Raw genomic sequence first — 25,750 nt, 5'->3', positions numbered from 1 at the left:
AGAAGAAGCGTTTTCTAGTACTAATATAGACACAGACACTATTAGTGAGCTTGATCAAATAGATAAAATGGAAACAGACATTTCAGCAGAAAGTGCAACTCAAATGCTTCACCCAACAAAATTTACCAATAAAAAATTGCAAGATCTTAAAGAAGTATACATCGATGAGATTATCAGAGCAGAATCTGAAGTTATTGATTTAAAAGACAATTATTTGCCCAAAGGATTAACTCCTTTGGAATATTTCTTTGATTTTAATGATATCCCAAAGAAACCCAAGATGCAACCTCCAAATGCAGACATTGAACACTGTAACATAGGAACTGAAGAAAATCCGAAAATGATAAAATTATCTAAAACTTTGCCTCTTGATCAAAAACTTAAATATGTTGAACTAATCAAAGAATTCCAGGATTTTTTTTCCAGGAGCTATGAAGATCTGAAATATTATGACACCTTTGTAATTCAACATACAATACCCCTCAAGGAAAATAAAAAAACATTCAAGCAAAAGCTCAGAAGAATTAACCTTGTACTACTCCCCTTAATTGAAAAAGAAATCAAACGAATTTATGAAGCAGGGATAATTTCTCCTATTAGGTTTTCAGAGTGGGTGTCTAATTTAGTACCCACTAGGAAGAAAACAGGAGAAATTAGATTGTGTGTCGATTTAAGGAATGTAAATAAGGTTTCTTTGAAAGACCACTACCCCTTACCTAAGATGGAAAACATTTTACAAAGAGTAGTAGGTGCCTCTAGGATTTCACTTTTGGATGGGTTCTCAGGGTTTAACCAGATTCTAGTCCATCTTGATGACCAGGAAAAGACTACTTTTATAACACAATGGGGAACTTTCAAATATGTTAAAATGCCATTTGGACTTAAGAATGCAGGGGCAACCTTCCAACGAGCAATGGACATAGCTTTTGCAAAAGAAATTCACGATTTTCTGGTCATATATCTAAATGATCTTAATGTGTTTTCTAAATCAGATCGGAAACATTTAGATCATTTGAGACAAGTATTTTTAAAATGCAGAAAGTATGGTATTTCATTAAATCATAAGAAGTCGTTGTTCGGTCTAGAGGAAGGAAAACTATTAGGCCCATCTACAAAGATGGCATCAGAATTGATCTTGATAGAATAGAAGCCATTCTACAAATACCCCACCCCAGAAATATCAAAGAACTTCAAGCTTTCCTAGGAAAAATTAAATTTTTAAGAAGATTCATACCTAATTTGGTTGAATTAATTAGATTGTTGAACAATATGTTGAAAAAAGATTCCAAGGTTAAATGGACATTAGAAGCTAAACAAGCATTTGAAGAAATTAAAATGGCTTTGACCAGAACACCAGTCCTTACAAGTCCAAAGTTTGATAGAGACTTCATAATATTTTCATTTGCATCAGAACACACCATTGTTGTTGTTTTACTACAAAAAGATGATCAAGGATGTGAAAAACCCATAGCCTTTTTTAGTAAAGCACTTAGAGATGCATAGTTAAAATACCCAATCATGGAAAAAAAAGCTTTTGCACTTGTGAAAGCTATTAAAGACTTCAGAGTCTACATATTGTACTCCCATGTAATAGCTTATGTACCAAGTGCTGTTGTCAAAGACATCCTAACTCAGGATGGAATTGAAGGCAAACGAGGCAAATGGATAGCTAATATATTGGAGTATGATATTGAAATAAAACCTACAAAGCTTATAAAAGGACAGGGATTGGCTAAACTCATGACTGAAACAAACTTTCAAGCCCTGGATATCAATGAGCTGGATAACGAACAGGAGATGGTGACTCCACAAATCAGCCAGGCCTTCTTAGAATCACCTTGGTATGCTAATATAACTCATGTATTATTAAACCTGCAGGCTCCTCCAGGGTTATCCAAAACAAAGAAAAGGTTTTTAAAAATGAAAGCTTCAAAATTTTGTATTTTAGATAATGCTCTTTTTTGGAAAAATCATGAAGGCGTTTAATTAAATTGTTTATTAAAATATGAAGCTGACAAAATTCTCATAGAATTTCATGTAGGGGACTGTGGTGGACATCTTTACTGGAAATCAACTGCAGACAAAATCCTAAGGGCTGGACTTTATTGGCCCACCTTGTTCGCCAATGTAAAGAAATTTTTCACTGCTTGCCATAAATGTCAAATTTTTGAAGGCAATAGGAAACTTTTACCTCTACCCCTTAGACTAATTTCCACTGAAAGGCCCTTCCAACAATGGGGTTTGGACTTCATTGGGGAAATCCATCCTCCCTCTTCTGGCCAACATAAATGGATCATCACTACCACAGATTATTTCACCAAATGGATAGAAGCCATTCCTTCCAGACAAGCCAATGATACAGTGATTATAGAATTCTTATAGACCAACATCTTGTCTAGATTTGGCTGTCCTGAAAAGATCATAACTGAAAACGCTGCCACTTTCAAATCCAAGAAAATGATAAGTTTCTGTAACAAGTACCACATCACCTTAGGCCATTCCACAGCCTATTACCCTCAAGGTAATAGTCTAGCTGAGTCCTCCAATAAAAGCCTAATCAATATTATTAAGAAAGTGTTGGAAGAAAACAAGAAAAACTGGCACAAGAAACTTACCAATGCACTATGGGCAGACATATTAACTACCAAGAGATCCATTGGAACTAGCCCCTATGAATTATTTTACGGCATGGAGGTTGTATTTCCTTCATCATTAGGGGTCCCTGTAATGAAATTACTGCAAGAAGCTCAGGTGGAACCCAATGACATTCAAAGAAGAATAAATCAGACCATCCATTTGCAACAAACCAGAGAAGAGGTATACCAAAGATCCCAAGTGTTACAAGAAAAACTCAAGAAAATATTTGATAAGAGGACCAAGGCAAAAGATTTTTACCTAGGGGACAAAGTTTTAAAATGGGATTCCAAGAGAGAAGACAAAGGAAAACATGGGAAGTTTGACTTCCTATGGAAGGGACCTTTTATCATACAGGTCTCACAGGGGAACAATACTTACTTTTTAAAGAACCTGGATGGTTCAGAAACAGAAGAAGGGTCAGTCAATGGTCAAATGCTAAAACACTACTTGGATCCAACCTCTTGATAAAGGTGAAGCGCGAAGAGAAGGCCTTGAGCCTCATAGGCCTAACTGTCATATATAAAATAAAGCAACCAACAAAAGGAGATTTCAAAGCACAGTCAAAGTTATGGAGAAGGCCATCTGACCTGTTGATCTTGACTTTCCACCAGGAAAAGCCATCCCCAAGTGGAGCCAGTGTTATGCTACTATATCAATAGGTATCATATTTCAAGATTAACATTGATGAGCTCTGTAATATGTTCATACCTTTTCTAGTTGTAAAGGTTTTCCATATTATGAAAAAATCAAAAAATTAAAAAATGTAAAGAGGGTATACCCTAAAAGAAAAATCAAAGGGTGAAAAATCAAAATGGTCAAAAGAAAAAACCAAAAGAAGTGAACCCAAAAAAAAATAGACCAGGAAAGTGTGCAAGTCCAAATGCCACTACTATTTCATTTTCTGTAATAAGCAATTGTGTGCAGCTTGTTGAACTTTATGCCACAATTGATGAATGGCCAAACAGCTTAATCTTGGTTTGTTCATGTTTGAATTTCATGTTTTAGAGATAGAGAATAAAAATATGTCCAAACTGTTTAAACTTGGCAGATAAGTAGATAGGTAGAGAAGCAAAGGAGCTTAACAGTTTAATCTAAGCCCTTAGAGGAAATAAGTGCAGACTTAGGTAGGCTTACCATGAAAAGAAAAGAAAATTGATGAGGGTTTGCCAATCCAAGTGCACCAAAAGGAAAAGAAGAAAAAATGTTAGGTACAGTAGGCTAGGTAGGCAGTTTTGGTGTTGCAGAATGATACTTGTGATTGATTTTGTCTCTCATAATGCTAATCTTACCTCTATCACAGGTACTATGGCAGTTTTATATTTTGGAGCAACTCAAAAGAGGCATGACTAACTCCCCTCATGTTTTTCCCTGAAATCATTTACTAACTTCCCCAAAGGTGTTAAGATTGCCTAATATCCTTAAACTCACTCCATTTCATTCCATTTCGTCATTGCCTAAGTGAATTCCTACTTTACATAGGAAAAATGGTCGTATTCCTTGTACATACTCCTTTTTCCTTTCGGCCTAAGTTTCTTAACATTATACTTAGCGCTTGTATTTTAAAATTTCATATTAATAATTTACAAATTAACTTTTATTATATAAATCCCTATAATTTTTCCCCTTTCCCGTAATATGTACATATATATAAAACCTCGCATTATTTAATATCCCACCTCCCAGTTTAACTATAAACCATAGTCTTCACCGCGCGCAACATTGGGATTTATTAACCTTTGGTTAATTAAATAACCAAACCCGCAACCCCGCGAACCAATTGTAATAACCCCGATGCATTATAAAACTTTAATTTATTGTGTGTCGGTCCCGCGCTTTAACCATCTGCCATCTCCGCAAAGCGCCATCCATCCGATCTCCATCGCCTTATCCAACGGTCGTTGTTCATTCCATGACCCATGCCATTGCTGATGTTTATGTCACGGGAGAAAGGTGGTATTGCGCCCATACCATGGACGTGTGTCAACCGCCCGCGGTGTTCGCTACCCCTCCGCCCGAAACCACCTAAGCCCATAAGTGGTGCGGGGTAAACCGCTTACCACCCTCCACTAAACGACAAGATGTCCCATCGCTCTGACGTCATCCGTTCAATAAATGCCAAAAAATACCCTCCAAATCAATTTTTGTTAAATAAACGATAAAATGTCATTTTCACCCTGATTCTCTGCAAACTGTGCTCCATGCAAAATACGTCCAGTCCACTGTCCGAACAATTAACCTGTCACCTGGCCAAGAAACTCCAGCACCGTGCTCTGCAGTCCGCCATTCGACCTGCAAATACACAGTGTACCTCCGTAATCTAGGTATTTATCCGTTTTTTCCCTACAAACCTACAATTTCACTTTTCCACTAAAAATTCTACCTAAGAAAGTGAAATTCGAGTTGAAAACAATCTGTTTAGTCCATAAAAAGAATCCTAAACCTGCTGTGTAGTCCAATTTTCCACAGAAATCCCGAATTCCAGTTTGAAAACACAAGAACCAAATATGGAAACCCCTGCAGCTCTGAGCGTCGCACCCATCAATGCTCCCCACAAATACTTAGATTATCTGCCTCTTGCAGATAAAGATTTTCAAATAAAGGACTTAACCACTGATTATAATCACTTAAAAACCTTTTGCCAAATCAGAAACAATTATCTGAACAAGTCTGATAATTTTGGACTATGGGAATCTAACCTTCCCATGTATTTCCTCCCCTCAGTTCATGTCTTTCCAGACCTCATTCATCAATGTTGTGCGAATTATGACCCTATACAAAGAGCAATTATATCCCCGTCCCAAACTGTTCTTTTTCCCATAGTTGCTAACTCTATTAATGAAATGTTACAATTCCATCCCACTCAGCCCCTTGTTCCTCTTTCCATGGGGTATCTACTCGAAAAAGAATCTCAATTGTCCACATCAGATATAAGTCGTATTGCTCAGACTTTCATGCTACCAGGGTTCCAGCCAAAAGGCCCACCTCCTTATCTGCACGCTTTTTTCACTGATACTGGAAAACTCATTATTGACATGATATCCCTGGTCATGGGATTTAAAACAAGTGAATATGTTGATGAGATCACCTTAGTTTTACTATCAATCTTTACTCCAGGATAGCCCCCTGCTGTCAAATATGACTATGCCACTTTCATTGCCAACAAAATCCATGCTCAATTCATGAATTTGGATAGGGAAGGAGTGTTTAAATATACATCTTTCATATACCATCTCTTGTTATATCATCAGCCAAACATCTTTCCTTTCCCCATCAGGAAATTGGACTCAAAGGGAAATCGAAGGTCTATGTTCTTTCAGAGCTCAGTCTTCCATACTACCTATGAGTGCCCTTATACTTATAATGAATTCATTGACTGGTTTGTACATCCAGCATCCACTCTGTTGATGGGAGCTTCCCCTCCTAGGACCACTGGTGATATGAAGAAGATTCTGCAACTTTCTAAATAGTATAGGATAGGTGACTCGTACCTATACCAAAATCGCACAGAGATCAGAATGTATGGGTGTGAACTTTTCCCTTTCAAGTTGCCTAAATATGTGCCCATGAAATTATTTGCACTACAGTATTTCAGACAGATCATCAATGCAGACTTTACCCATTTTTGTAATGTAAAGAAGAAGGCCCAGCTAAGAATCAAAATCCAATTAGGCCCTTATGTTATCCATTCTAGGGATGCGTGTAAAGATGCTGAAAATATCTTAGAAGACCACCTTATATTGAAGAGTTTTTTGTTGGTGCCATATGATCCAAATAGTTTCATAAGTAATAGAAAGGTAAGAAATAGGTTGTCAGTTTATATACATCATAATATCCCAGAAATTGAACAGTTTGCAAATCAGGATGAATGGGTAGAAGGGACACTAATAGAAGAAAATAGTGAGCAAGAAAAGATGGAAAAGCCTATGAAAAATCTTTAAAAAACCCTTGACCTGGACTCTTTTGGACAAGTATCTTTCAAGCTGCCTCAACAATCAGATGTCGGTACATCCTCTGCTGGAACTTCTCAGCAACCTGTACAGGAAATTAGTACACCAGTTACAAAAACTTCAAAGGGCAAAGAAGTGGCAAACACAGAGCAGCCTGTAATGACAGATCAGCAAGAACAAATTCCTCCAGCCCAAACTAAAGTAGCAGAAATTCCAACATTGTAGACTCCTCTAAATGAGGAAAGAAATAGGAAGAGAGACAGAGAAACCACCACACCTATCAGTGGAACTGCAGAACAATCAAGAGAAAAAAGACAAAGACTGAATCCTCTTTCAGAAGAGGAAATCATTGAAGAAACTACTAATAGTTTAAGGAGAGAAAGGGTAGTCATCCAGCAGACTTCCCCAATGGTAGAAACATTAACTAGCTCCCATAGGCAGGAGCTAGAAAGGCAGCACAGTGTAGAGGTGTTGGCCACCAAGCCACAAAGCAAATAGTCCTCACACATTAAACGGACTTTCATAGAAATTAAGGTTAAAAATGATCCTGTGAGGATTCAAATGTACAGTCAATACTTGAAAATGGCCCCCTCAAACCAGCAGAGATTAATGTCTGCCTATGACATTAAAGAGGCCAAAATGTTAATGAGTTATTTTAAGCCAAAGGTATAGCAACCCCAATCGGCAGCAGATTACATCAGAACAAACTTGGAGGTCCTAGCCGAAGACATTCATCCAATGGACCAAATTGAACTTCAAAAACGGACTGGGGAAATGGTTTATTGCACACTAACTAACAAAGCAATGTTGGCCCACTAGTTACAAAGTTCCATAGACAACACAACAACTCAGTTACATTGGGAAAAAGCTTCTTATATGGCCAAGGATAACATAATAAAATCTTTAGAAGAGATCATCATGGAACTGGGACATGACCCCAAAGATGCTAAAGGCATAAAGGCACTAATCAAGAAGAAGGAAGAGAACATTGCTGCCCTGAGGAAACAGTTGAAGCTACCTCCTTCAAGGCACCCTCAGACTACAGAAATTATAGAGCAGAAATCAGAGGAAGACATGATGGACCTGCTCATGAAACTCAATGAAAGATTAACTGATACAGAGTAGGCACTGGAAAAAACATTAAAAGAGAAGTAGGGAGAGTCGACCTCCCAGCCACCTGAGGTAATCCCCATAGTCTCAACTGCAGTTCCCTCCACACTAGGAATAGCATCAGCTCCAAATGTCCCAGCAGCCACAGTAGAAGTAATTACAGGTATAGAAACAACAACAATAGCACCGGGCAGCAATACTAATATGAGCACAGAAGAATTGATAAAAACCATGGAAGAATTGAGACTCCAAGTGTTAGAGCTGAAACAAGTAAAGGAAAAATTGGCAAAAGTAGAAAAGAATTATGACAAATCCAAGATAAATGTTGCAGAGAAAATAAGAGAGGTTAAAGCATTAGAGAATAAAGTGAGAACATTAGAGAAGGATCTCACTCTAGATAAACCTCTGGCAGAAATCAAAGGAATTCTTTGGACCAACATCAATCAATCCCTAAATAATGTCTGGCCATCCATCCAAGTTATCTATGAGCAGATTGACTTAGTGAATGCAGCACATGGAGAAATTCAAAAATCAAGAGCTTTATTAGGACAAATGCCTGATCAAGCCAACCGGCTCATACATTTTTTGAATAACAGAAATAGGGAACAACTGGAACAACTCGGCATCCCAGACAGGACAGGCACCATTTTGGAAATCAAAAGAGTTCTAACTAAGAGAACTTTAATGCAGAATTTGGAAAGAAGATGCTAGGATATGCAAGTAGAAATTAATTCTTTCATGGAAAGGTTTACAGTTTTGCAGGATAAAGGGCTACCAAGTCCTTTAGGAAATAATGACCAGCTTATGAAACACATAGATTATGTACATAAATTGAACAAATATGTTGCTGATCAAGTTAGTTCATCAACAAGTACTTCAGGAGTAAAATCTCTCCCCACAGGCCAAGTTCTCTATGATAACCTAGAGAACTTATTTTATATTGAGCATGAGGTAAAACATCTGTTTCAGCTCCAGCCTAATTTCTTCACGTATACAGAGACTGATGAAACCCTAAGGAAACTTCAGAAGCATAAATTGACAGAGCAAAAATGGTAGGAAGACATGTTGGGGATTTTGTAAATTTATCTTAGGTAAAACGTAGATTTCGGGCTATTTTTCCATGATAAGATAAATAGAAATAAATGAGGGTCAAGCAGGTCGAAGTGTATCTGATTAGGGTCAAATAATGTCTGAAAAAGATGGAATAGCCAGCATAGAGTATCAGTGGAAGAAAGCTGCAAACCAATTCGCAGAACCCACCTCTGGTACATCCGATAAAGATGGAACAACCAGCACACCATCAGTTTATCGTTTCCCTGTTTTCGAGACTGTGTCTCTATCTTTTGTAAAAAAGCGATTATTCATCACTAGATATTATCTCCATCAAATATTTTGTAAGATATTTTGTATAAATACCCCCCCAAACGAAGTATTTGTGGTTGGTGGGCATTCCTAGATTTTGGCTGTAATACTGAACCTTTGGAATAAAAAAGTTGTTGGAACCATCTATTGTTTGGCCTACTGGATGAGGAATTAATGCGAAAGACTTGTCACATAATTCTTGAATCAAACTCTGGATCAATAAGTCCCCTATATCTCATGTTTTACAGTTTTCTCGTTTGCTATATCATCTGTGTTTCATAATCTGAATGGTAAAGAAAATGATTAATTCAGAATTTGCTTAAACTGCACTCTGTTTTCAATCTTTATTATTCTCTGTGTTTTCTTCAGAATTAGTATAAGCAGTGAATTCTTAATTGCTCCTACTTCCTGGTTCTTTCATGTTGTCTATTTTCTAAGGAATTCTTAATTGCTCCTTACCAGTAATCATCCATTTTCTCTCTTTCAATATGTTGAAGGATTCTTAACTGCCCTTCATCCATTTGAGTCCATTCCATCTGATTCCAGCCTATATTTGTTCCATGTTTGACTACCTTGCTCTATGATACCATCCTCTGTTAAGAAACCAAATCCAGAAATCCATCCTTCTTTGACTCCATCATGCCCAATGGACTGAACTATTCAGTTTGCCTCTCTGTTCTATTGAATCTCACCACCCAAACTCAAAACAGAACCATTGAACTTCATAACTAGTCTAATACCCTTAAAAAAAACAAAGCTAAAACATAAAGAGAGAGCCCTCTATGGATACAGATTGGCTAGATTCTATATCTAAAAGATTGGTCTGTGGTTACCTCGGTCGTATTCCCTTTCTTACAACTTTTGGGAACAACCTGAGTGATAACACCCGCGAAGAAATGGAACGAGCTATCCTACCTTCTTGAGTCATGGCCGTCGGAGTGGCGCGCTCCAGCCAACTCCACAGTGGAATCAGAAAAGTCAGCTGCATAGAGGAAAAAGGAGGAGGAAAAACTGTGGATGTCATAGTTGGAAAAGAAAAGAAGAAATGAAGAAGCAGTGGTCAAAGCATAGGAGGCGTAGGATGCTGAAAAGGCCGCAGCAGAACAACAACAAGCAGATGAGAAGGAGAGCGAAGGCTAGAAGTCACCCTCGCCTGAACAAGAGCCTAAAACAGAGGAAGGTGGCACGGACCCACAGACAACGTCCACATAGCTAAAGCGATAGTGCCCAAGAGAGAAGATGGGGCAGCGAAAGAAGTCAAAAGCCTCCAAGACTTCTTTCGACCCAATCACCCTCACTAAGGGGGATCTGCATGACATAGGGGAGATGATGCGTGACGTCACCACGAAGGCCCTCCAGTAGTTCGCAAAGGAAAATCAGATGGTATTAGGGGCCCTCTAGACACAGATGCAAGATTTGTAGGTGCGCACTCCTCAGGATGGTACTCTATTGACTAGCCTCGCAGTAGGCATGGCCGCAGCTAAGGAAATGTTGCACGCCCACACGACCAACATTATAGTGCTACCAGAGGGGGCACTAGTTACAGAAAATGAGGCTGACAGGCCTATGGTTAGTGTGCTAAAGGGAGTTGGGATAAACATGGCTGCACTCCCATGGGAGATGCTCTATGTTCTGCAAGATGGAGTGACTGCAGAGTTGCGGGCCAAGGAGAATTGAGTGCTCTAGGTAATGAGAGAAAAACGAATTAACATGGAACAACTGAGCCTGCAGTGCGACGAGATACTGGCACAGAATCGGCAGATTATGCAAGTGGTTGAAGAAGCCTGCCAGATGGTCCCTGAGTTTTCCATCACAGCAGAGGCACCAGCAAAGGCGCACATACGGAGGCTAGCAGCAGGGATGTGTGAGGAAAAGGAAGAGATGACTAAGGTTTAGCTAGAGCTGAACCTTCGGATAGCTGAACTGTAGTTGAAGGCGCAGCCTTCAACTCCACCTGAGGTGAGGGAACAGTGCGCCAATGCCATTACAACGGGAATAGAGGAGATCAGCAGTGTAGTGAAGGGCTGCACCAAATTATTTGAAGAGCCATTTGAGGTCCTCACCACTCTACAGGAGAACCCGAACATACATCACTTAGAAACAGAGGCGCGTGAGCTGCAACAAAAGTACGATGATATAAAAGGGACCGCACAGATGATGGCCCTTACACAGAGGCTCGCGGGGATACAATAGGAAAAAGCACTCAAGGAGCAGGTAGACACGGCGCAACATAAGGAAGTGATAGAAGGCACGCATCCAACCATGGATTGATGAGGCCTTTGTCATTACAGCCTTGATTGAAACAAAGCTCACGCAAATGCAAGGAACGCAAGAGCAGATGCATGGAAGTAGTTCAGGTACTGCGGTCTCTGAACAACATGTCCAGGATGTACAGCAGGCAGTCGCTCAGTGCGTTTTCGACCTTGCAGTGGTCTGGGCAGAGTTGGGAGGTCTCCGCGCAAAGATCTCCGCACCGATAAAGTGATTCGAGGATGTGTCACTATGTTTGTGTTGGGGGCTTGTTGGGCAAGGGATCCCCCAAGGGAAGTTTTGGGGCTTAAAGCCCAGATTTTGACTAAATCCGATTTAAAGACTCGGGGTTTTGTGGGCACAGAGCGGAAGCTTGTAAATGAGTCATAGGGCTATTCGCCCTCATTTTTGTAATGTAATGTCGACTTTAGAGATCTACCCATGGTTCGCGGACCATGGGATTGTATAAATAGAGCGAGGCTCTAAGTTGTAAAAAAACAAGAGTCATGAATGAAGGATGAAGAATTGAGTCTTATTTAAGTGTAGAGTCGAGTCGTTGGGTCGTAGAGTAGGAGAAGGCTCTGCAGCTGAGTGCACAGAGGCCTAGTAGTCCGCAGCTGAGTGTGTGGACCCCTGCAGTTGAGTGCGCAGGGCAGGTTGAGTCTGTAACTGATTGAAGCATTAATAAAAAGAAGTTTTATACCATTCCTGTGTATTTATTTACTATTTTCTGCATTGAATGTATTGGGTATAAATTACATTTCTATTGTTTATATGATGCGTGAACATATATGATTATGTTCATTAAGTGAATATAAGATAAAGTATCTGTTTACGCGAAGTTAACTAATAGTTATAAGAAGATAAGTAATATCCATGATGTAACTTGCGGAAATAGCGTAGATCGCTGCCTTAGCAGCGCAAAAGCTCCTCAGCCCCTGGTTAGGGTTGTGTGAAGGTGATTATAATAGATCGTGAAGGCCTCGCAGGTCAGGGTGATGCGTGAAGTGACCTGCACGAAGCCATTCACAGTTGGACTAAACCGACCCTTAGACATCTCAAGGGTGCGAAAACCTGGTTCCAACATCCCTCCATACTGCTTTGGGGTGAAACCTTAGTTTGCACTCCACGGGCTGTTGCCAAAAGGGCCAGTAGTGTAGGGATTTGTTTGGATAATTAACTCTAAACTTGGGTTAGGCCCCATCAAGCCAACATTGAGTAGATGCGGTAATAGAAATACCAGATGGTTTACTTTCTGACAACAAACTGGAAGAACCAATCACGCCATCAATGGCATGATATTCTTTACTAGGTGGAAGGGGAACAATATTCATTTTGGTATCTTATCATAGAGCATGCCAAATTGGGTATAAAAAGGGTCCAAATATTATGCATGAGCAATAAATTTCTCTTCGATAACGACCCCACCTTGAGCCACATCTTTTATTATAGGAGCTAACAAATATTTGACAACCCATTCCGTTGATAATTGATTGGGAACATAAGTCTTAACCAACCGACGACGATGTCTCCACTCATGAATGTGATCTAAGATGTGGGTGGAATCTGATTGTTTGAAGTTGGTCAAGATTTTCATTCTAGTTTCGTATATGATGGGAAACTAGACATGTGTGAGGAAGGTGGTGGCTAAAGTACTGAAATCATGAAACAAAGCTCTAGGTAATTTAATATACCATTTAGTTGCGTACCTGTAATCGTTCGCTGGAAAATATGAAGTCGAATAGAATCATCATTAAAGGAGTTTGAAGAACACCATAGATGATACGTCATAACGTGTGTTGACTGGTCTTCTTCTAGATTCCCATTGAATTTTGGGATATCAGAAGGCAATTTAGTGGGAATAATCGGCCACCATGGTGAATGAGCGATTAGGTCATTAGTGAACTGAGTTAAGTCCAGAAATTCAAGAGTAGCCACAAAAGGCAACTTTCAGTTAAAGTCCACAGGAGGATGACTTCGATATGAAGGAATATCTTGAGCAATAGGCACTTGCATCCCTAGATAAGGAGGGTTCTCATAATAAGGAACCTGGGTACCAGAAAAGGGAGGATTCTGATAACCAATATACAAGTGACCTTGTTGTCCAACCCGAGGATGACGATAAAGTTGCTGGAATGGTTGGGTTTGGGTTTGCTGGCCTTGAAAAGGAACTTGAGGAATACCTTGATATGGTCCATATTGTTTCCTGATGGGGGTTTTCATTGCCCCATGGTAAGGTGGGTTCGATTGGGACTGTGCCATGCTATGAATAATCTGACCTATCGAAACTTGAGGAGTACCCTGTCCAAGCGGTTGAGAATGTAAGGTACCTTGTACAGGCTGGGTAAGTGGAACTTGGGAAGTGCCAGATACCGAGGGAAAAGGTTGTGATGGAACGACATCTTGTAAAGGTTGGCTCACATGTATTTGAGCTTGTTGGGGTGTTGATGGATGGATAGGAATCTGAGACAAAGATGGTGCAGGTTGAGGATTCAAAAATTGGTCCCAAAATGAACTAAGTTGAACGGGAAAATTATGTTTCCAAACACTGGAAGTCATTCCAAAATAAGGACTATAATAAGGTTGATTACCAATTTGAGGTATACCAACAACAGGTTCCCCCCTGCCAAAGGAGGATGGGATGATGGAGGAAACTGTGATCCAGATGGAGGGTACACAACATAAGAAATATTAGGTGGTTGAAGGTATCCTTGCCCACATAGGGGTGGATGGAGGAAGAGGAGAATACTATGAGACACTCATAATAGAAGTACCGGATGTTATTCCTGAATTAGATGACATCGGAGAGGTCCAAGGATTGGAAGATGCACCAAAAAAGGTACTAGATAAAGACTGATAATGAGGTGGGATAGACGAGCCACCATATAGATGATTTTCTCGTGATGTCGCAAAAATAGATGATGAATAAAAATTTGATGTCTCAACCATAGTGGAAGACACGAGCTGAGAGGTCAAATAAGTTCTAGTCATGGTTGACAATCTCAAAGAATATTGTCGCAAGAGATCCGCTAGTAAGTCTGAAGAATTAGGTAAAGGAGTTTATGTTAGAGTCTGAAGAGAAGGAAAAGGATGAATGTGATAAAAATGGAGTCCTTCCCAACGAACAATAGTAGAAGGATGAGGCTCTTCATGTGGGATCTCTTCAATACTCGCAAGTCCGTATGGAAGAGGTTCACCGTCAGGTCCAAGATATATAAGTTATGTCTGAGAAAAAGGAAGAGAGGAGTAAGGTCCTAAAGGAATAGGTGAAGATGGTTGAGGCTATTCAGGTGCAACAACCTTAGGAAACAAAGTATCTGACTCGAGAAGGTCAAGTTCAACGACCTCAGGAAATGAATTTTCAGGGACTTTTATTTTGATTGTGTCATTCTCACTATTAAGAGTATATGTAATCTCGAGCTCAAAACTCATGGGGATATATGAATCTAGTGGATCAATATCATGATGAGGGTAAGAAGTAGTACCCAAAGTTTTCGATTCAGCATTTTGCATTTTCTTATGCTTCTGACGATGGCAAGGAGTAGCCTCTGGTGGAAGAGGAAGCTTATTTTGCATTCTACGTGAACGACGAGATAGGCAATTTTGTTCTTCCATGTTGGATAATAAATTTTATTAGCATAAAAATAAATAAATCAAAAAGAGGGTAATCTAGGCATAAAGGATTACCAAGCAACCATTGATCCAGGTGGCTCCATACACATGCAGAAGTACAAGAGGACCCAAGATGGGTCAAAAATAAAAGTGTTTTGATTGTGCTCAAACTAGGTTCACATTGAAGATCTTGTCGTCATCATCGTGGTGGTGTGAATGGTTCATCAAACTGAGTCTGTATGCGAAAGTTAGGAGAAGTCAAAGTTCAGGGTTGACTTGGGTGACTCGGTAGGCTTACGGAGGCAGCAATTTGGACAAAACCCCACCACCGGATTCCAGGCAACCTGGTCCAAATTCTAGGCAAATTTGTGGCCTGTTTAATTTGTCTCCTTCGGTCAATTTTCGGATTTTTTAAAAACAGCCATAGATCTTTTGTGAAACAAAAAAAAAAAAATATAATTTTTGGGTGGCAGGCCACCAACCCCACCACCTCCAATATCCAATGTATTAAAATAATAATAATAATAATAATTAATTATGGGCTGACGGGCCATGACCCCCGCCAGCCCTCCCTCAACCACCGAAACAACATTTAAATTAAGGGTGGGCAGCCATGACCCCGCCACCCTCGGAGCCACACAACTATAATACAATAAACATGTGGTGGGGCACGGGCTGTCAACCCTGTTGCCCCTCCACCTCACCCTCGTACAAACTATAATAGCGGCGGAGGTTAGGGGAGCGGGCCACCAAACCAGCGGACCCGCCTCCCATTAAATACTATATAATCGTTACATGTAAAAAAATGGGAGGGGCGGGATTTGATCCCCCAACACCTCCTCAATCATTTTCCAAATTTACCAATGCACAAATAGTGCTTCTTGTGTACTCCGCCCACCAAAACATATTTGAACCTTTTTTCACAGTGCACCAAGGGGGAGGCAGGAGCGGGCATGGATTTCTATGCAGTTGGAACCCTAAGCAGCGCAAAGAGGGGGCCAGAACCATGATCTGAGCAATTTCTCCAGGGGGGTATATTTTCATTTTGTCAGTTTTCAACAAATTTTATATGGTTTCAGCATTTCCCGACACCACAAACTCAATGGTGTTGTCCATTTCTCCATCAGGGGTCTACAATTTTCGAGCCTCTTCAATTTTGGACGTATAAGGTCGTCATTTTGATTTTGATGTACTTTCATTATCTTGACATCTAATGAAAACAGGGCTTCCCCACTAATTTGAGTAGGGCCCAGAGACGTAGTCCCTCTGGACGAACTCTGATATCAATCCTATGTCTTCTATGCGTCACTTGCTATTCTTCTCTTCCTCTTCTTTTATGCACTTGTAATTTCATGGTTAAATGCAAGCTTAATATGTAATTCTTTAATGCATCACAAGGAAAATATTTTTGGGATCAAGTGGTATCAGAGTTGGTCCTTCTAGATGTGAATTGCATGTTTATATGCTAACAAGAAACAAGCTCCGAAGAGGCGAAGGGAAACTAAAGTCTTTTGATCCCGAAGCGGATCGAAGCAGGCCGTGCACATCGAAGGAGGAGAATGGTAGATGAAGAGGCTCGTTATGAAGAGGAGCTCAATTTCCGCAAAACCTTCTATACAATGGCAGAAAATGTCGATCAGTTGCTTTCAAGGCTGGAGAAAGTAGAAGGAAAAAAGGCATAAGAACAAGGTTCAGTGCATGGAAATGGTGCAGAAGGACCCCCTCCTTCTCCTTCCAGGAGTGAAATCTCTTCTTCCTCTCATTACCATCATCATAGAAATTCAAGGGGTGCATCTAAGAAACCTTTCCTTAAATTATATGTCAAATTTGATCTTCCCTTGTATAACGGTGAAAGTAATGCAGAAAAGCTTAATAACTAGATTAGGCAAATTGAGATCTATTGCAGGATTTAGTAGATCAAAGAGAACGAGGCAAATATTCAGTTGGCCTCTCTTCAGCTAAGTGGCACCACTCTCATCTGGTGGGAGAGCAAATTGCAAAGCAATAAGAGTGGGTAATATTCTTTCCTCATGGCTTAGTTTCATTTCCGCATTAAAAGAACAATTTTATCCCTTGGGTTATAAGCAAAAAGCTTTAATGGATTGGAAATACTTAAGGCAAGGCAGAGGTCAGGATGTTCAGAGCTTTACTGAGGAGTTTAGAAAACAAGCACTTAATTTGGGCATCTCACTTGACTCACTTGAAGTAATAATTAAGTATATTGGATCATTACATAGTTACATTAGACATTCATTATTATTGTTTGAACCTACTACCATTGACTTCGCCAGTGTAAAGGCCATTCATCTGGAAAACATGGGAACACATGTACGAGATGACCACCCAAAGAGAACCGTAGCAGCCAGGAGAAGGGGAGCAAAGCCCTCTTGTACACATTGTGAGAAAGAGGGGCATGACGAAGAAAATTATTGGAAGCTGCACCCTGAGCTGATACCTCAAAGAAATGGGAGAAAGGGGAAGCAGAAGGTTGTCACCACTGTGCAACAAAACCAAGATTCTGAGTCAGAGGAAGATGAGAAGGTCAGAGCTGCGGGATTTTCACGAGGTAGGCCCATTGACTTGGGTTCCAATTCGGGTAATGAAATGATGTTCGCAGCCCTTGGGATCGCGGCAAAAGGACCCATAGATTTGGGGTCTGATTCCAGCAATGAGTCAAGGGTTTCAACGGACATAACGAAAAGCGATCTTCCCACAGCAGGACTCCAAGAACATGAGGAGATCAACCACTGCATCCAAGAAGATAATGTTGAGCTAAGGGGGCTTCTATAGAAGGCAAGGGAAGAAAAACAAAGATTACTATGCCAGTTGCAAGCCAAGGATGAGACCTTGGAAAAGATGCAGCATTGCTACCTGAAGGTAAAAAATGATTCTCCAATTTCATATGATTTCCATGATGATGAATTTGCTTCTTTTGAAAAACATACTACAGGGATTGGATCCAAACTATTGAAGAAAATGGGGTATCAGGGAAAGGGCCTCGGCATCAAAGGCCAAGGCATCATAAACCCCATCAAAGTCAAGGAAATGTCACATCGTGCAGGACTCGGATATGCCAGAAAGGAAATGGTAGAAAGCTCCAATACAGCTAGTAGCCATCCAACGACGGACGATGAAACTCCTTTCTCACATTCCAATGATAGTGAGGGATCCATGAACACTTATCAGAGGAACACCCAGGGAAAGTGCTCCTAGGCAGCCCCAAAATTTTGGCAGAAAAAGAATCATTGTAATCCATGCAACAAAGAGGGACACCAACAAACCACGAGTCTGATGCTCCCTGCTCCAAAAACATCGTCAGAGGAGTCGAAAGGTGAACATGTTCAACAAATGAATCCACACCATTCATGGTGGTCTGCTTTATTAAGTTGGTTTTTTTAGAGGTAGTAGCTTGTTATGGCCACCATTGTAAATCATACGCTACAAGTAAATATAAAAGTGATGGTGTGTTTCATATCACTTCAAAATGCAATGATGATATCTTGGCCTTTCTTTATTAGTAGTTGAGGTATTGATTACTTTTTATGTAATTGTTGGCCAAGGAGTGTGTACTATAAACTCTTGGAAACGAAGGGTTGTTAAGCCATGTGTGGTGTGCATGATTACAAAGAATGTACCAATTTCATGTGCAGGTGATTAAAAGTGTGGATTGAAAAGGACATAAACAGTGTACTAAGTGTAAATTATTTTGGGGTCCAAAAGCTCCTCAGTGGGGAGGATTGATCCAGGTGGCTCTAGACACATGCAGAAGTCCAAGAGGACTCAGGAAGGGTCAAAAACCAAAGTGTTTGTATTGTTCTCAAACTAGGTTCATGTTGAAGATCTCGTCGTCGTGATAATGGTGGTGTGAACGGTTCGTCAAACCGAGTCCGTATGCGAAAATTAGGAGAAGTCAAAGTTCAAGGTTGACTTGGGTGACTGGGTAGGCTTGAGGCAAAAATTTGGACAAAACCTGGCCACCGAATTCCAGCCAACCTGGGCCAGATTCCTGGCGAATTTGTGGCCTGTTTAATTTTGTCTCCTTCAGTCAATTTTCTGATTTTTAAAAATGGCCATAGATCTTTTGTGAAACAAAAAAAATATAATTTTGGATGTATTAAAATAAAAATAAAAATTAATTATGGGCCAACGGGCCATGACCCCCACCGGCCCTCCCTCAACCATCAAAATAGCATTTAAATTAGGGGTGGGTGGCCATTACCCCGCCACCCCCAGAGCCACCCAACTATCATAAAATAAACATGTGGTGGGGCGCAAGCTGTCAACCTTGTTGCCCCTCCACCTCACCCTCGTACAAACTATAATAGCAATGGAGGTTAGGGGAGTGGGCCACAAAATTGGCAGACTCGCCTCCCATTAAATAATATATAATCATTACATGTAAAAAAAAGGGAGGGGCGGGATTTGATCCCCCAACCCCTCCTCAACGATTTTCCAAATTTACCAATGCACCAATGGTGCTTCTTGTGTACTCCACCCACCAAAACATATTTGAACCTTTTTTCATAGTGCACCAGGGGGAGGCAGGAGCGGACACGAATTTCTATGTAGGTGGAACCCTGAGTAGTGCAAAGAGGGGGCTGGAACCATGATTTGAATAATTTCTCTAGGGGGCTAGATTTTCATTTTGTCAATTTTCGACAAATTTTATATGGTTTCAACATTTCTCGATCCCACGAACTCAACGGTGATGTCAGTTTCTCCATTAGGGGTATGCAATTTTCGGGCCTCTTCAATTTTGGAGGTATAAGGTCGTCATTTTGATTTTGATGTACTTTCATTATCTTTCCATCTCATGAAAACAGGGCCTCCCCAATACTTCGAGCAGGGCCTAGAGACGTAGTCCCTCCTGGACGAACTTCAATATCAATCATGTGTCTTCTATGCTTGACTTTTTATTCTTCTCTTCCTCTTCTTTAATATGTAATTCTTTAATGAATCACAAGGAAAATATTTTTGGGATCAACCATGAACTTCAATATACACCTTGTTGAACCAAGGACTTAACGTACAACACCCAATTTCCCTGAATGTTGTGTTCAATGTATCACAGTATACAAGGCGGTAGACTTAGTTACTTGTGGCTGGATAGAAACCTATAGGGGACTCCTAAAATATACTCGATGATACATGGTAGTCTAGTCCGTAGTAGTGTTGTCTAATGCATAACCATTTGATGAGAGCATTCCCATATACTTTACGTGCATGGAGTGTCATCCAATATACCCAAAGGTACATGGAGAACGATCCTATACACTCAAATACGTGGAAAGGGATTTACCCCCCCCGGGATGCAATGCTAGAAAACAATGATATCTCCTACATTTAATGACGCGGGAACACATTTCTAGCTTAGACCTCTAAACATTTTTGTTAATGTTAGAAATGTGCCTTAGGTTTTACTCTATATCTTTGATTAAGTTTTAGTTTTGAGCTCACCATGAATGTCAGTTGAATATCTTAAAATGCAAATCTAGCATGAAAAAATGGAAATCTTTCTCTTTCAATGAAAATCTAGCTAAGGAAGGGAATAAAAAATCAGTATGCAACACACAACATGCAACAAAAAAGATGCAAGATGCAATTTCCATTTTCAATGCAATTGTTCCTAAATCAATGCACATACAAAACCCTAAATTCCAATGAATTTTTTTTCTTTTAAACACACTTAATTTTCAGAATGAAGAAAACTAACATGCAAAAGTTTAATCACTGATTCAAATGCACTTTTTGGAATGAGGATTGAAACAACAATTCATCCAAGTGACCAATGACCAACCAAAATCAGTTTGCAAGTGACCGAATGATAAAAACAAAGAAAAATCAAAACGAATTCTTACCAAAGGCAATCAAACACAAATCAAAACCAAATGGAGCCTTGAGAGAGACTACAAGACACTCAAGGCTCAGGGAAGGTTAGCTGGATGGAGGTTAATCAAGGAAAGACTCAGAAACAAGGGAAACTTTTGTGCAAAAACAAGGGCCAATTCTAGTGCAGAAGAGGCACGAGTGTTTTGCAACGCAAGTACAGAGTAGGCCCAGATGAGCTACAAATCTTTGTCTAAGGCACTAGTGGTGCACTGGTCTAGGAATAAAGGATTCTGACGCAAAAATTGCAAAAGAGACTCAATGAAATGTCTTCCTAGGTATGTTCTTGTATGGGTAAAGAAACAAAGGTCTATCAAGGAGGTAATCAAACAAAAAGGACAAAGGAATCACTAAGGGAATACATCGATCCCCAGTGGAGTCACCAATTTGTTATATGGAATTTATGATTGTGGAAAAAGTATCTCCCTTATGTTTGGTGGCTAACATAGAACAACAAAGAGACAAGGAACCCAATGCTTTCCTTAAATTAAATAGATGACAGTGTGAATCTTATCTAGAATCTATCACGGGATTCGCTCCTTTAGATTGAATGCTCCAATTCCAGCTTTGACTGCCAAACTCAAAACCCAAACAATTAGATGACACAAGCCAAGAAACTACACGATTTATGTAGTATCATGCATATACTATATTCAATAGATCAACATGGTATTGAAATATATGAAATAACAACATCACATATAGGAAAATAGAGAATTATTTTCATTAATATAAATGGAAGGATTTTACAACCATAAATAGGTGTTGATCTTGTAGAAGACCTCTTCCAAGGCTGACTTGTCCTTTCCTTGTCACAATGTGCACCTCTAATCACCCTAAATGAATGAAATGAAACCTCTCACCACAGCAAAATAAGGGTTCTCCAAAATCCAACGCCTTTCATATGGAAGGTTGTAAATACATAGAGTGGGGTAATTTGGGAGTTCTTACCCAATTTTGAATCTAAGGTTTTAAATCCAACTTTGGTGGCAGAATGGGATCAAAGGATAAGGGATGGAAAATCCAAAATAGGGTAGGATAGGATCTGAATAATTTATTTGAGGTAAATGGTTGTAACAAATTATGGAAGCTTTTGGAATAGGAAGCTTTCATAATTTCTCTCTTTTTCCTGAATTTATTCAACTAATGCAAGTGTGAAGGGGAGAAACATGTAGGTGATCACGCAGACCATGTCAGATTAGCCTCGTTGTCAACACTATCCAATAGGAGGCCAAGGAGCGTTGGTCCTAAAACTGGCTCAGATGATGTAGTTCAACGCATAAACTCTGGGAAATGAAAGGTACATGTTTAGGGCTTTGTATAATGATGATGACAAGGGGGAATAGGATGTTGATTGATCCCATTAAGAGGCCCATTGATCAGATGTGACAAAATGACCTATAACAATCTTTCTAACTAGAAGACGCCACATAATTATTCAACCTCTCCTCCTTATTCTATAGATATTGTTCTTTTAGAATATTTAAGAGAACCTGAAAATGCTTCTCTTCAAGAACATTCTGCAGATTCCATTGCAACTATCTTGGAACCCCCTTCCCCTAAAGAAGTAGCTTTACAATTTCCTTGGAAAACGTGGAGCAAGAAGTCAATATTGACTTTCTAATTGAACCTCGGGAACTTGTATTCGCTATCACAGTTGAGTCCACCCAAGAAATGATGGCTAAAAATCCTGAGGCCATAGTCATTGTTTCCTCTTCTCCAGTTACTTTGATCAATAATTTTACATAGAAGATGAGCAGAGACCTAAAGGATAAAAGGAAAAGTGAGACTAGCAAAGAAATTGAGTTGTTGAGAAAATAAAATAGGAGTCTACAAAGAAAGGTATGACAATTAAAGAAATGGTTGCGGGATAGTAAGCCTCAAAGGAGTCATGAGAAGATAAATGATAAGAAAAGAGAATTCGAGGAGTATGAAACTCAAATCAAATTTGCAGACTTTGCTGCTACTTCTACTGTGGGAAATCAAACTAAGTTGGACCCATTAATAATTGATGTTTTGAGACCCAAACAGATTCACCAATATTCATTACGAGAGGAGCACAGACATAACATGTACCTCCATATACTCCTTTAATTGTAGAAGCCACCATCTGGGTTTTAAATAAAACAATGGGGGAACAACAAGAAAATATAGCTCGATACTAAAAAGAGGTATTTCCTTAGAAGTATCATCAAGAGCTACCTAAAATTTTTAAAGCATTGGCAATCACAGAGAACGAGACTTATGCCAAGCTTAGAGCAACTAAGAAAGAGATTCAAACTCTAAAGGTTCATATTAAAAAGGTTGTTGGGGCATTAATATGTCATTATTATTATCACTTTTGAACGCCTATTCCACCCATTTCTACCCTTCTTTATCATGTCATTTATCATGGTTTATCATATAATTCCATATTATAATGATTTATGCTCTTATGGAAAAATATTATTTATTCTCCTTTATTTTTATTAAATTGATGATTATGCATGATTTTATCAATGATGGTTTATTAATAAATTGGTTGTAACATTACTTACCATTTTTAGCCTCCAAGATAATTTCCAGATTGAAGATTTGATCATTAAATGTGCCAACTCAGAAATTCGCTGGAATAAGAAGTGACGATTTTGTATTGAATGTTTTGGGCAAATGGAGAAGAATCTAGAAAATACAAAACATGGCTTTTGTTTATAACGGACCAAATTAGTTTTGCAATGAGCAGTTTTCCCAAATTCGGCCCGTACTAAGAGAAACAGAAGGTTCTCTAAAGACGTTTTTCTCAGATTCGTTGTGTGGCCGTTTTCCAAATTATCCCAGTTGCAATGCCAAATTCAACCTATTCTTGTTGAATGCTGATGGACAAATATCTTAGAGATGATCTTGCTTATCAATTTGTTGAGAACAATCCAATTTTCTAATAGAAATCATGTTGTAATCATCTCTGTTGTAACTACTCTCTGCTCTCTCTCTATTTAAATGAAAACAGAGATCACAAAAGGAAGGATTTAGAATAAGAGATTCAAGAATGATGATGGATTATTCATGATGGAATAGGATAGGATAGGAGGAAAGATGGATTGTTGCATTACCATTGTAATTCTCAAGGCTTTTACTGTTGTAATGATTTCACAGTTTGATGATGAATAAATAAAAGGGTTGTTGTTCATTCGCCTTATCTGAAATAGCCCAGCAGCATCCGTTGGCAGCTAAGGGCCCAACCTCTAGTGGATCAAGCTGCTACTCTGCATTATATCTTTACGATTTCTGTCGTGTGATGGTTTGATTTTATTTCTATTTATCGCAATCATATTACTTTACTGCTTGGTATTTCTAGACTGAATGAATTGATCTGTTTTATATACTATATTTAAATTACGTTGCTATTCATTTCCTTCTTAATAAAGATCACGACTTTTCGCAAGCATATTGTTGTGCTGTTCATTTCATCTACAGAGATTCATTGTTCATTCCAATAATTTAACAGTTTTCTATTCATTATATCTATGTAAGTTTGGTTGTTCATTTCTAATACTTAGCATTTCTTTTCATTTACTTTCTGCAATTATTTAAGCTTGCCTTTCAGCATTCTTCTAGTTAGCACAATTGTCTCATTTCGATTAAGTTGCAGTAGCACGATTGATTTAGTTCTTTGCAATTTCCAATTGGTTATTTAGTGTTGTGTGTGAGGTCAACAACTGTAAAGAACACTGACTACCGCTGTCTAAGTTCTCAGATTGGGGATCTTATTTATGCTTGATTTAATTTATATCAGTTAAACAAGGAATGAGTTATTGTTACTATATCCTTGACTGATAATCGTTGTTACTTTGTCGAATAAATGGCTTAGTTTCAGAGCATTTTGTTTCCTTTAATTGCAAGTGCATTTTATTTAAAGCATCTGCTTACTCTTGTATTTGAAAGCACTGTACTACAATTGAGAAACATTACTCTTAAGTAAATAGCCGCCTCAGGCTGAGTACACTCTTGAGATAAAAAATCTTCCCTGGGTTGACAATTAATGTGAAGATAATTAGGAGTTAAAAAGACACCTTTTATTGCTCAACAAAGGCCATGGAACAAATAGAATAAATATGTTCTATATATTATGATGCTCTATCATGTATATCTTCTGCACGGAATTATTCTTTATTTCTTTTAGAATGATATTTATTCCTTAAATTCAAGGTCATACAGTCGGGAAAACCATATGAATTCAACAAGGTTTTGGACTTTGTTACCTCTTTTCATAAGCAGGATGATCATACGAGGTACTTCTTATGTGATTTGTACATGCATAAATTCTTCCTAGAAGAGAAGGTGGATGAGAATCATGTTCCTTTTATAGGTGATGTGCAGTTTCAATATTTTATATCGTTCTCTCATAATCTAATAAAGTGGGCTAAATCTTATCATACCTCTCAAAGAAGAGAGTATGGCTTGTATCTCTAGGTTAGAGGGGAGCCACAGAGCCCTGTACACACATGTATCCATCATAAAAAGTTGATGCGATAATTTGGTGTTTTTGTTGCCTTGGCACCCATTCATAATGAAGTTCTACAATCGGGATTGGAATACTTGGGGGACATCAAGTGTGAAGCTCTCCGATGATCCAAGCAGAGATAGCAGGCATCGTCCAGTAAAAATAAAAATAGAGAACCTTTTGGCTTTTAGAATTTCCATCATGCTATGAGTAGGGCACATGATTATGCTCATCTAGTGTTAGAATAAGGTCCTAGTTAGATGGGGTGCAAATATAGATGCCCCATAATCTGGTGTCCTTAATCCTCCTACAAATTTGAATATGACTTGACAGAGGCAGGTAAGTATGTTTCCTTTCAAGAAGTCTGGAGTAGGAACAAATTCCGGCATGTAGGAGAAGAACCTCACCCAGCCTATTCCCTAATTACTCTTCATGTCAATAATTTGTTTGCATGAGGTCATGCAAA

The sequence above is a fragment of the Pinus tabuliformis genome, chromosome X (assembly GCF_031772625.1).
Source record: "Pinus tabuliformis cultivar Carrire ecotype Pingquan chromosome X, CPIR1, whole genome shotgun sequence".
Taxonomy (NCBI): domain Eukaryota; kingdom Viridiplantae; phylum Streptophyta; class Pinopsida; order Pinales; family Pinaceae; genus Pinus; species Pinus tabuliformis.
This window is presented reverse-complemented; position numbering follows the sequence as displayed.